The sequence below is a fragment of the Chionomys nivalis genome, chromosome 21 (genome assembly GCF_950005125.1).
Source record: "Chionomys nivalis chromosome 21, mChiNiv1.1, whole genome shotgun sequence".
In the NCBI taxonomy this organism is placed as follows: Eukaryota; Metazoa; Chordata; class Mammalia; order Rodentia; family Cricetidae; genus Chionomys; species Chionomys nivalis.
This window is the reverse complement of record NC_080106.1, coordinates 23,496,823-23,509,219: the sequence shown is the minus strand read 5'-3', so window position 1 is coordinate 23,509,219 and position 12,397 is coordinate 23,496,823. Positions and strand designations below refer to the sequence as shown.

General features: G+C 40.1%; 1 protein-coding gene across 9 annotated transcripts in view; it reads right to left on the bottom strand.

Moving 5' to 3' along the window:
• The window catches only part of Nfat5 (nuclear factor of activated T cells 5), an 85,142-nt gene that overhangs the window by 55,699 nt on the left and 17,046 nt on the right, over positions 1-12,397 (bottom strand). The window lies entirely within an intron of this gene.

Below are 12,397 nucleotides of genomic sequence, written 5' to 3'. Positions count from 1 at the left end.
AAAAAGAGTGGGGAAGCACAAGTGAGAAGCACAAGAACAAGTAGGGCTCCTAAAAATGTCCCTGCTAAACTTCATGGACAAAATTGGCTTCTATTTTTAAGAAGCAAATTATGAATGACAAATAGCAAGCAGGTGGTTTTTTGTTTGTTTGTTTTGGTTCTCCTGGAAATCAGGAAAATACTACATGCACAGTTATGTTTAACTCAGTGATTTTTAAAAGTTCAAAAAAGGAAAAAGAAAGAAGAGTCAGGCAGTGGTAGCACATTTAACCCTGGCACTCAGAAGGCAGAGGCACTGGGATTTCTGAGTTAGAGGTCAGCCTGGCCTACAGAGTGAGTTCCAGGACAGTCAGGGATACAGAGAGAAATCCTGTCTTGAATAACCGAAGAAGTTCCTTTATACATGATGAAGAAATGTCAGCTTCATAAAATAGGTAACTTTCTACCAACTACACTCAAGGATGTAGGAAGGAAATGATCATTGCATCAATAACTTGAATATTTCTAATTTGCAAATGACAGAGATTTAAAAGGGATAAATATGCATCATTATAACTCATCACAAATAATGAAAAGTTAGTGCAAATACATTATGATCCCTAACAGGCCAAACAATTTATAATTAATAAGCCTCTGTGTGTTTATTTGGGACTGAACAGCTGCAGGACCAGGCAGGACAGAAACCTCCATCTATAAAAGGTGCCCAATTTTCAGCAACTATATCCACATAAAACCCGAGAGAGTTTGGGAAAGGATTCTAGACCCAGAAGAACAGAGTCAAACGCAGGCTCTTGGTAGCAGCATTTTCTCAGGTGGGCTCTCTTTGCTAGAGGCAAGCAGAGGCACAGTTCCCTTAAGAGAGGCTTCCTGACTCAGCGATAGTGGCAAAAACCCTTGCAGCTCTTTTAAGAGGCTTGCTATCAAACAATTAAATGGTATTTATGAGCAGCTGGCGGCAGCAGGCTTCTTGGTGATGGCATGGACCTTGCAACTCTACAGGGTTGTGACAATAAACATGGTTTCCACCAGTACCTCCACCATGAAGCTAGACTCTGAGAAAACAAAGGAATGGGGCAGAACCAATCCCCAAAGCCACAGCTTTAATCCTAGCCATGCTGTTTAGTAGATTAAAGACTCATGTGCTCAGAAAAAAAGATATACAGTAAAGAGAGATTCAGATGGGGAAAAAAAAAACCTCTAAATGGTTTACAGTGTGTTTAAAAAATATACGTAGGCTTGGGAGAGAAAAGAAAAAGGATAGAAAAAGTCCTTTAAAAAAGAGAGCCAGGCACCAAAGCTACAGAGAAACCTTGTCTCGAATGAGAGAGAGAGAGAGAGAGAGAGAGAGAGAGAGAGAGAGAGAGAGAGAGAGAGAGAGAGAAGTCAGGTGTTGTGAACATGCCTTTAATCCCAGGCAGAGGCAGGTGGATCTCAGAGAGTTCGACGTTAGCGTGGTCTACAGAGTGTGTTCCGGGACAGCCAAACATCTCATAAAACCAAAATTTAAAAAATAAAAATAAAAGAAATAGAGGTTTTTAAAAAGCCACATAAAGGTGGAAAATACACAGAGAATCTGGATACTGTATGTTATTGTGTTGTTTTGAATTGTTTGTTGAGGAAAGAGCAACATCTGCTACAAGACATTTGAAGCTAGGCAGTGGTGGTGCACGCCTTTAATCCCAGCACTGGGGAAGCAGAGGGAAGCAGATCTCTGTAACTTTGAGACCAGCCTGGTCTACAGAGCAAGTGCCAGGACAGGCTTCAAAGCTACACAGAGAAACCCTGTCTCAAACTACCCCCTCCCAAAAAAAGACATTTGATTATAAATGCTGCTGGATTAATCTAACCTATATAGTTTGAAAATGCCTTGACTTCAAAATTTAAGTCAAAGGGGCTGGAGAGATGGCTCAGTGGTTAAGAGCATTGCCTGCTCTTCCAAAGGTCCTGAGTTCAATTCCCGGCAACCACATGGTGGCTCACAACCATCTGTAAAGAGGTCTGGTGCCCTCTTCTGGTCTGCAGACATGCACACAGACAGAATATTGTATACATAATAAATAAATAAATATTTAAAAAAAAAAATTTAAGTCAAAGATATGCTACTTTGGAGAAGAGGTTTGGCTTGTTTCCACAGGAAATAAAAGCTATAGATTTATTCTTGGTTAAGAAAAATAAGGTTTAGCCGGGCGATGGTGGCACACGCCTTTAATTCCAGCACTCGGAAGGCAGAGGCAGGCGGATCTCTGTGAGTTCAAGACCAGCCTGGTCTACAGAGCTAGTTCCAGGACAGGCTCCAAAGCCACAGAGAAACCCTGTCTCGAAAAACCAAAAAAAAAAAAAAAAAAAAAAAAGAAAAGAAAAAAGAAAAATAAGGTTTGATTGAGGAAGACCCCTTGAAAAATCTCCACTGGGAATAGACGGCTCAGATGATCCAACATTTCAGAGCACCTTTGTTGCAGTTTCTTCTGAGTTCTGCATCCAGAACAGCTTCAAGGTTGCTGGCTGAAGATGATCAAGCCTCTCAGGACTTGACCATAATCCTAAATTTTCTTTGGGTCCCCCCCATAAGATTACCAGCACCCCCAATCACAGGAAGTAGCACAGAAAACTACGCCCACATTCCAAAAAAAAAATAGGTTATGGATGTTTATCTTTGTTTAGCGTGTTGGTTACAAGTTATAGATAATGGTCAAGAAAAAGGCTAAACAAAGGAGATAAGATTCAGGGTTTTTATTTAGAAAAGAAAAAGGGGGGAATGCTGTGAGATAATGCTCTTCTACACTATAAAAAATTGTCACTCATATGGGTTTAATAGAATGCTGATTGACTAGCAGTTAGGCAGGAAGTATAGGCAGGGCGACCAGACTAGAAGAATTTGGGGATAGAAATTTGGGGAAGAAAGGCAGATAGATGTAGAGGCAGCAAGATGAGAATGAATGCCTCACTGAGAAAAGGTACAAGGCCACATGGCTAAACATTTATGGGTTAATTTAAGTTGTATGAACAAATTAATAAGCCTGAGCTAATAGACCAAACAGTTTCTAATTAGTATAAGCCTCCGTGTGTTTCTTTGGAAATGAGCAGCTGCAGGACCAGGCAGAACAGAAACTTCCATCAACAGATCCTTTCTCTGGCCATAGGAGCAGACTGGTTCACTTGGTGACTTAGCTGGGAGACCACCCTGTGATACATGCCTCAGTATTACATCACTAAGCCCAATACAAGGTTTCTCTCTAGCAGTCCTTTCTTGCTGCTTCCAGTAACGAGGGCTGAACTGCCAAAACAAGAAGCAGGGTCAATAAAAAGCAAGAATGGCAGCTTGCAGGCCAAACTGCTGAAAGTGGCAAGGTAGCTGGCTGATAGCTGAAAAAGAGGGAGCTGAAGAGTTCCCAGAGATGGTCAAGTTGGGATGAGACAGTGAAACCAGACAAAGAGCAAGAGCAGAGGCTGAAGGACAGAAGGCTATAATATCCAAAATACACATCGTGGTTATTGGAAGATTTCCAGAGACTTGTCAAGCCTTTGGAACTGAGGGCTTCAGATACTTCAGGGTCTGGGGCTGTAAAACTGACAGCTGTCAAGGTCATGTCTTTATCTAAACATAAGCCAGAACTCAGCTTCTGCCAAGGGCTAAGGCATTTTAACTTCCTTGGAGTATAGAAGTACTGCAGCTCACATTTTGTAGGGTTTAGATTCTACAAGGGAGCTGCACAGGAGCTGTAACACTAGAGGGCGCCAAATGCCACTGTACTGGCCTGCCTGTGGCCACCTCACTGGTGTCAAACACAGGGGCACCAAAGCTCAGTCCACAAAGTGCTTCTCTCCTTACCTACTCAAGGTTCCTATCGAGGTAGGACAAAGGTCCCCCCAGTCCGACGACTGGTTAAAGGGCACAAGGAAAGAAAATAAGTAGAATGGGGAGCAGATTCAGAAACTAGGAATTTGCTGTAAGGGCTCAGACCAATTAGAAAAGGAGAAGGAATCAAATCAGCATTTTTAGGTACTCAAAACAAATTAATGTGTCTAGGTACAAAGGCAACAATGTGAAAATGAGCTGGCTGGCTTGTTTGCTTGGTCCTGCTCTACAAACTCTAATTGATCCATTTGCGTTACCAATTACTTCTGGGTCAATTTAGTTCTTTATTCAATGTTCAGCAAACTTTCAACATAGTGCACATCAAGCTTAAAATAGAAATCCTACCCTGTGGCAGGAAAAGAGGGAAGGAGAAATTGTGTTTTGTTTGTTTGTTTGTTTGTTTTGAGGGCAGGGTCTCTCTAGTAACTCTGGCTGTTCTTGAACTCGGAGATCCATCTGCCTCTGCCTCCTTAAGTACTAGGATCAAAAGCATGAACCACCACATCTGGCTGAAACTGTGGTTTTTAAAAGTGTGTGGGGGCCAGGTGGTGGTAGCGCACGCTTTTATCCCAGCACTCGGAAGGCAGAGGCAGATGAATCTCTGTGAGTTTGAGTCTACAAGAGATAGTACCAGGACAGCTAGAACTGTTACACAGGGAAACCCTGTCCCAAAAAACCAAGGAGAATTTTGTGTGTGTGTGCACGCACGCATGTGAGCATGCCTAAGTGTATACATTCCTACCATGTGTATACAAGAACCTATCTATCAATGTCAGAAGAAAGCACTGGATTCCCTGGAATTGGAGATACAGTTAAGTCGTGCGCTGCTTTGTGGGTGGGTACTAAGACCTGAACTAAAGCCCTTGCAAGAAAAATATTTGTAACTTAAAGTGCACTTTTTTTTTCTTCCTAGGTGGGCATTAGTGTCCTAAGTACCACTGTCTACAGCTTTATTCTGTTATTACTCACTTCAGAAAAAAACAAAAAACAAAAACAAACAAAAAAAAAAACAGGTCTGCAAGTCCCATACCTTCTCTCTCACTTTATTGAGTCTAGGAAGACAACCAATAATTTTCTTACTCTTCTCTCAGCAAAATACCAGCATTAGTAACACAATTACAATTAACATTGATTGAGTATTCTCAAGGACCAACCACTATGCAAAAGACACACCCAGGCAGTATTGGTGCACACCTTTAATACCAGCACTTGGGAGGCAGAGGCAGGCAGATCTCCATGAGTTCGAGGCCAGCCTGTTCTACAAGAGCTAGTTCTAGGACAGATAGGACTGTTACACAGAGAAACCCTATCTCAAAAAAGAAAAAAAGAAAGAAAGGAAGGAAGGAGGGAGGGAGGGAGGGAGGGAGGGAGGGAGGGAGGGAGGGAGGGAGGGAAGGAAGGAAGGAAGGAAGGAAGGAAGGAAGGAAGGAAGGAAGGAAGGAAGGAAGGAAGGAAGGAAGGAAGGAAAAGAAAAAGAAAATAAAACCCCACACATAGAGTCTCAATCTCAAAACAATTCTCATGAGAAACAAAACACTATCAGAATTGCTAGGTGGTAGTGGAGGCACCACATGACTTTAACATCATCACTTGGGAGGCAGAAGCAGACAGATCTCTGTAAGTTCGAGGCCAGTCTGGTCTACAAAGTGAGTTCTAGGAAAAAGGCTACACTGAGAAACCCTGTCTCAAAACACCAGGGGAAAAAATGAGAAATGGTGCCAATGGTTAGAGGGCACTGGTTGCTCTTACAATGGGCCAAAGTTCAATTCCCATAATCCATATGGTAGTTCACAACACACTAGTAACTCCAGTTACAAGGATTCAATGCCCTCTTCTGGCTTGAGAATCGTGCATAGACACATTGCCTGGGTGTGTCTTTTGCATAGTGGTTGGTCCTTGAGAATACTCAATCAATGTCTATGTATATGCAGGCAAAATAGCCATACACATAAAATGTTTTAAAGGCATGAATTAATGCCCCAAACAGGTACTATTACATAAATAATAGAAGTTCCCTTGATTACCAAGGTATAGACACTGTCTATAATCGTGCCATCTCCAATGCCCAATCATCAGGTATAAAAATGAAAAATCCACTTGTAAACACTTTCATCTTGTTTTAAATATAAAAAAAACACCCAGCACCCTTGTAAATATGACTACCATAAGGCATAGAAAGTGTTCTTAACGTGACCGACTCCAAAACAAGGCTTGGGAAATATTTGTGTTCCCCTGATCCTCCTCCGCTCACTACCTCGATAAGCAGGTGAAATTGAAAGCTAAGGTTTCATATCAGACACTCTACAACTAAGTCCTGACATCTCCAGTGTGCCAACCCCGTTATGCACTGAAGAGACAACATTCTTTTTGTTTAAAAACAAAAAACAAAAAAACTTCAGCCTTGACAGTCATCATACTTGGCATCTCTGCTGGAAAAATGTACTGGCTGCAGGTCCACTGAATATTTTATTTCTGAAAGATTATAGAGTCCAAGAATAACTGGTAGGTGACCCTCTGTTTTAACAATTTTTTCTATTTTAAAGTGTAAGCCAACTTACTAATTTGCTACCAAATATTTATTTGAGTTATTTTCCAGATTGTATAGTTTTCTCAAGCATATTAGTGTTTTAAGGTATTTAGATAGGATACACTGTACACATTATGCTAACTGGAGGAAATGGGAAACTAAAGAGTTCCACAGACATCATTCAGTTATTTCATTATCTGTTAGTTTAGGACAGGGGATGTAACTCACTTAGTAAAGTAATTGCCAAGTGTACAGTCAATCCCCAGGGTAGCACAAATTTATCCTGTAATTCCAGCACTCTGAAAGTAGAAACAAGAGATTAAGCAGTTCAAGGTCATCCTTAGCTACTCAAGAAGTTCAAAACCAGCTTGGGCAGGAAAATTATGTCCAAAAAAGCCCACAAAACAAACAAACAAACCCTACACTTTAAATTTCCTGTTATTTTGTATGGTTTTGGGGGAGTGGGGGCTAATAGTACATTAAAAAAAAATAGGGCTTCAAGATGGTAAAGATACTTGGCCAGTCAAGCCTGGTGACCTAAATTTAATCCCTGAAATCAACACAAAGGTGAAGATTACTTACTCCACAGTTTTCCTCTGGCTTCCACACTGTGGTACAAACACTCAAACATACATCATATCACAAAATAAATTTTAAAAAAATACATAGAGAGATGAAAATAGGAAAAGCAATAGAGCAGGAAAATCATAGGAACTTTAAGAATATAGAACTAGGCTGGAAAGATGGCTCAGAGGATAAGAGCACTGGCTGCTCTTCCAGAGGATCCAGAATTCAATTCCCAGCATCCACATGGCAATTCACAACTGACTACAGGGAATCTGAAACCCGCACACAGACATACATGCAGGCAAAACGCCAATGCACATAAAGTAAAAATAAATCAATTAAAAGAAAAGAATATAGAACCAAGCTAGGGTGTAGTGGCTAATGTCTTTCATTCCAGCACTTGGGAGGCAGAGTCAGGTGGATCTCTGTGAGTTCAAGTCCTGGACTACATAGTGAGTCCCAGGACAACCAGGCCTACACAGTAAGACCCTTTCTTGAAGGGGAAAAGAACAAAACAAATAAACAAACAAACAAAAACCTAAACACCTAAACAAAACAAATAACAAAGAAAACAGTATCAAGAGTTGAGCAAGATGGCACACACCTTTAATCTCAGCACTAGGGAGGCAGAGGCAAGGGGCTCTCTTTGAGTTAGAGGTCAGTACGGTCTATGTAGTAAGTTCCAGGATAGCCAAGGCTAAAGAGAGCCCATCTTAAAAACAAATTAATAAGCATTAAGGATTTTTTTTTTAAGTGTCAACAAGAAAGAAGAATACTGAGGACTTCCACAAGTGAAAATGTCTCTGCTCAAGGAAGAAAGAACTTGAAAGAATCCACTTACTGGGGGAGGGGGGCACCTTTAATCCCAGCACTTGGGAGGCAGAGGCAGGCAGATCTCAGTGAGGCCAGCCTGGTCTACAAAGAGTTCCAGGACAGCCAAGACTGTTACACAGAGAAATCCTGTCTCAAAAAAAAAAAAAAAAAAAAAAAAAAAAAAAAAAAAAAAAAAAACCCTCACTTATTTGATGTGTGGGAAAAGGTACTTTCTGTTTACTTCTGCCAAAGGGAATGACAGAGGTAGATGCCAAAAGGCAGAGCTGAAGTCCAAGTGCAAGAGAGGAAGTTCAGGGTAAGTTGAAACAAAACTACCAAAACTACTGGTCTATAACCTTTCCAAAGAGACGAAAAAGGATACTTGAGAAGACAGGGCTTATTTATTTTATGTTATTTGGTGAAAAAAGATTGCATATACTTGACAATATAAAGAAAAGTACCAGTTAATAAGAAAAAGCCTGAGATACCAAAAAGGAAAGAAAATTCATTTTAGAAAACACCATCAAGCTACCACAGTGGCATGTGATTGTATTCCCAACTATTCAGGAAACCAAGCAAACTTTATTGAACTTAATAATGATCCCAATGGGCAAGAGTAGTTACACCGGCAGTTTTATTATATTAATGGCTTGTGATTGTTTTACTTTTACTATTAGCTATTTTTGCTAATCTCTTATTGTGACATATTTGTAAATTTCTATTTGTTCGGGTTTTTTGTTTGTTTGTTTGTTTGTTTGTTTGTTTGTTTAGACAGGATCCCACTATGCATCCCAGGCTTGAAAAAAATACTGCATGGAACAGGCTGTCCTCCAACTTGCGGTGATCCTCTTGTGTCTATCTCCTGAGCATTTGGAATTCCAAGCATGTGGCATCACACATGGCCTTTCAAACTGCTCTTATCATGGGTATTCATACATAGAAAAAACATACTAGGGTGGAAACAGCACTATCAGTGGTTTCAATCACCCTGGATTTGGGGCAATTGTGGGCACTGTTGTATATCAACATAACCTTATGTAAGTTACTCAAGAGATGAAGACTTACTTTAATTAAAATAGTGGCAATACCTATCTGCCTTGTGAGAGCTAGCAGGGATACATTAAAAGGCACCCAAAACTACTATTAATATTATATAGTAACTGGAACATCTAGAAACAAAAGGAAGCCATAGTTTCTGCCTTCAAAAGGGTGTGCAATAAGGAAGTATTACTGAGATGCAACTTGGACATTATTTCTTTTATTGAAAAATTAATCATGTAAATATCTCATGCCCATTCTAAAATATTTTAATTTCATGAGAAAACACATAGCTTTCCTTGCTATAGGTCTTAGACTTCCTAGCTAGAGAGACACCTCAAAAAATAAGATGGAAGCATTAGCAGAAAGTACCTGATTTCAACCTCTTGTTTCTATTTGGGTGAGCACATCTGCACACAAACATGCACACTACATACAAGAAACACAAAAATAATAAAAAAAAATAATTGTTCCCTTTGGCCTTTACAGTGTTTGTCAATGTCAATTGAATAATCAGATTTTACATAAAAATACAGACTTTGGGCTTCTCTTGAAAAACCACAAGATCTGGCCAATATATAAAAAAGCTGGAGCTGCCTATCCCTTAAGAGCTCAGTTGTAGAAAGTACCATTAAGCCAGTTTCAATGACTTGCATTACACTGTTGGTACCCATTTTGCAGCTGAGTTTTCAATTCTAGTATTAGGGTTGCAAGATTGAGGTGTTTTTGTGTAAGAGAGAGAGAGAGAGAGAGAGAGAGAGAGAGAGAGAGAGAGAGAGATGAGAATTTCTTTCCTAATGAAAATTTTCAAGTTTAAACATCAGAACAAGCCGGGCGGTGGTGGCGCACGCCTTTATCCCAGCACTTGGGAGGCAGAGGCAGGCGGATCTCTGTGAGTTCGAGGCCAGCCTGGTTTACAAGAGCTATTTCCAGGACAGGCTCCAAAGCTACAGAGAAACCCTGTCTCAAAAAACCAAAAAAAAAAAAAAAAAAAAAATGCATAATAAATAAATATTAGCCGGGCGGTGGTGGCGCACGCCTTTAATCCCAGCACTCGGGAGGCAGAGGCAGGCGGATCTCTGTGAGTTCGAGACCAGCCTGGTCTACAAGAGCTAGTTCCAGGACAGGCTCCAAAACCACAGAGAACCCTGTCTCGAAAAAACCAAAAAAAAAAAAAAAAAAAAAAAACATCAGAACAATGAATGAGTGGCCAATTTTCTTGATTAAACACCTTCCGCCACAAGTAAAATTTGTTTTTGGGGGGTTTTTTTGTTTTGTTTTGTTTTTTGTTTTTGTTTTTGTTTTTTGGATTTGAGACAGGGTTTCTCCGTAGCTTTTTGGTTCCTGTCCTGGAACTAGCTCTTGTAGACCAGGCTGGCCTCGAACTCACAGAGATCCGCCTGCCTCTGCCTCCCGAGTGCTGGGAGTAAAGGCGTGCGTCACCACCGCCCCGCTCACAAGTAAAATTTAAAAGAAACTACTTGTGATAGCCATCATCTTAAATACAAGAACAAAAATGCATCCTGCTTTTTTTTTTTTAAGGGAATAAACTTTCATAGACTTATCAGGTTCTTCAAGAGTTTTGAAGAATTCAATAAAGCCTTTTTTTTTTTAATTCAAAAGTCAAGTGTGGTGGCTCAGATCTATAATCCCAGAATTTGGGAGGTAGAAACAGGAGGATCAGGAGTTCAAGGTCATCTTTGGCTACAAGGACAGTTTCATACTAGGTTACAAGACACCCTGTACTAAAAAGACTATACTTAATGATCTGGTGAGGTCTTACCTAATAGCATACAAGTCATCTTATTTACATACTCTTATTCTCAAAATAAAGCTAGAAGACAAGTCTGCACCATTCACTGGAAAATTGAGAAACACAAGACAAATTTAAAAACACAAGATAAAGTGTTCAGGAATAGTGTTCATCATATACAAAAATCTTGCATGATCAGCAGCATTACTCCTCACAGGTAATAATCACGCTATGTTAATTACACTGATTTATAAGTTGTATTAAAAATGAATTAATAGTCCATTATGAAAGAATTGGCTGAGTAAATCTGGTTATTTAAACAATGTAATATTTTGTAGCTATTGTAAATGGTAACAAATCTACATTTAATAGCATCATTAAGCTGCTACAATAGGATGTATTCTAGAATTCTACTCATGAGGCAACATATAAAAAAACAGAAGTGTGTACATATAGATATATACATGAAAGAATCATCATGAACTTAATGGTGGCCACTATCCAATTATCACAGAATTTCATGCGATTTATTCTTGCTTTGTACGTTCCCATATTTTAAGAGACACAGTGTAATATTTGTGTGTTCACACAGATTTATATGTGCATACTTAAATTCTGACAGATCAAACATAAGGCAGTATTATCAGGGAAAAGTGCAAAATCAGTAGTAAGAGGGCACTGTAGATCATGCCTGTTATTTTCAACATGTGCGAGCTGAGGCAAGAGAACTACCATGAATTCTGAAGCCACCTTAGCCTACAGTGGGAAAACTGTCAAAAAAGAGATGGGTGGGTGGGTGGGTGGACGGACGGACGGACGGGTGGATGGGATAAAAGATGAAAGGAAAGGCAGGCTGGAAATGTAGTTAAGAGGGCTTGTTCAGGCCGGGCGGTGGTGGCGCACGCCTTTAATCCCAGCACTTGGGAGGCAGAGGCAGGCGGATCTCTGTGAGTTCGAGACCAGCCTGGTCTACAAGAGCTAGTTCCAGGACAGGCTCCAAAACCACAGAGAAACCCTGTCTCGAAAAACCAAAAAAAAAAAAAAAAGAGGGCTTGTTCATCATTCATAAAGCCTGGGTTCAATACAAAGAAACACCTAAACAGGTCACAATGGCCCACACCTGTAGTCTCAGCATTGTGGAGATGAAGTACAAGGATCACAAAATTCAAGGTCATGAGATCATGTTTCAAAAAAACAAAGCAAAGCAAGAGCCAGTCCTACCACCACCACAACAATAAAAGGGGGAGGAGGCAGAGAGAAAGGTAATACTCTGCTCATACTGTTTTTCATCCTATTAATAAAGTCCAATCCTGAAAAACTAACCACTCATCTTCAACATTTCTAAACCCATAGCTTCACGGTTTTGATGGAGAATAATCAAAGCTTACAGACTAGTACCTCTAAGAATTCATGACCTTCCTTCAAGTAACCCAGAAACCTTTTATAAAAATGTATTCCTTGTCATCCTGTCAGCTTTCCCAACAATTCCTCACAATGGTTCTTTGAAAGTCACTCTCCTGTGTCTGTCACTCCTGGAAGTTCATTTCTCCATGGAGAAATCAGACTACAGATCACCAACTTTCAGACTTTCTTATATTCATCTCTGGGCCTTTATTATTATTTAGCTAGATAGCTAGCTATTTTTCAGAGAAATTCTCACTGTGTATCCCTGGTTGGCCTTCATTCACTTTGTAGACCAGACTGGCTCAAACTCACAGAGATTCACCTACCTCAGTGGGACTAAAGGTGAGCATACCCATACATGACTATTATCTGTTCTTTAAAATTCAAGAGAATTATAAATCCCAAATCCATTTTTAACTTGGTTGCCAAAACTTTTTTTT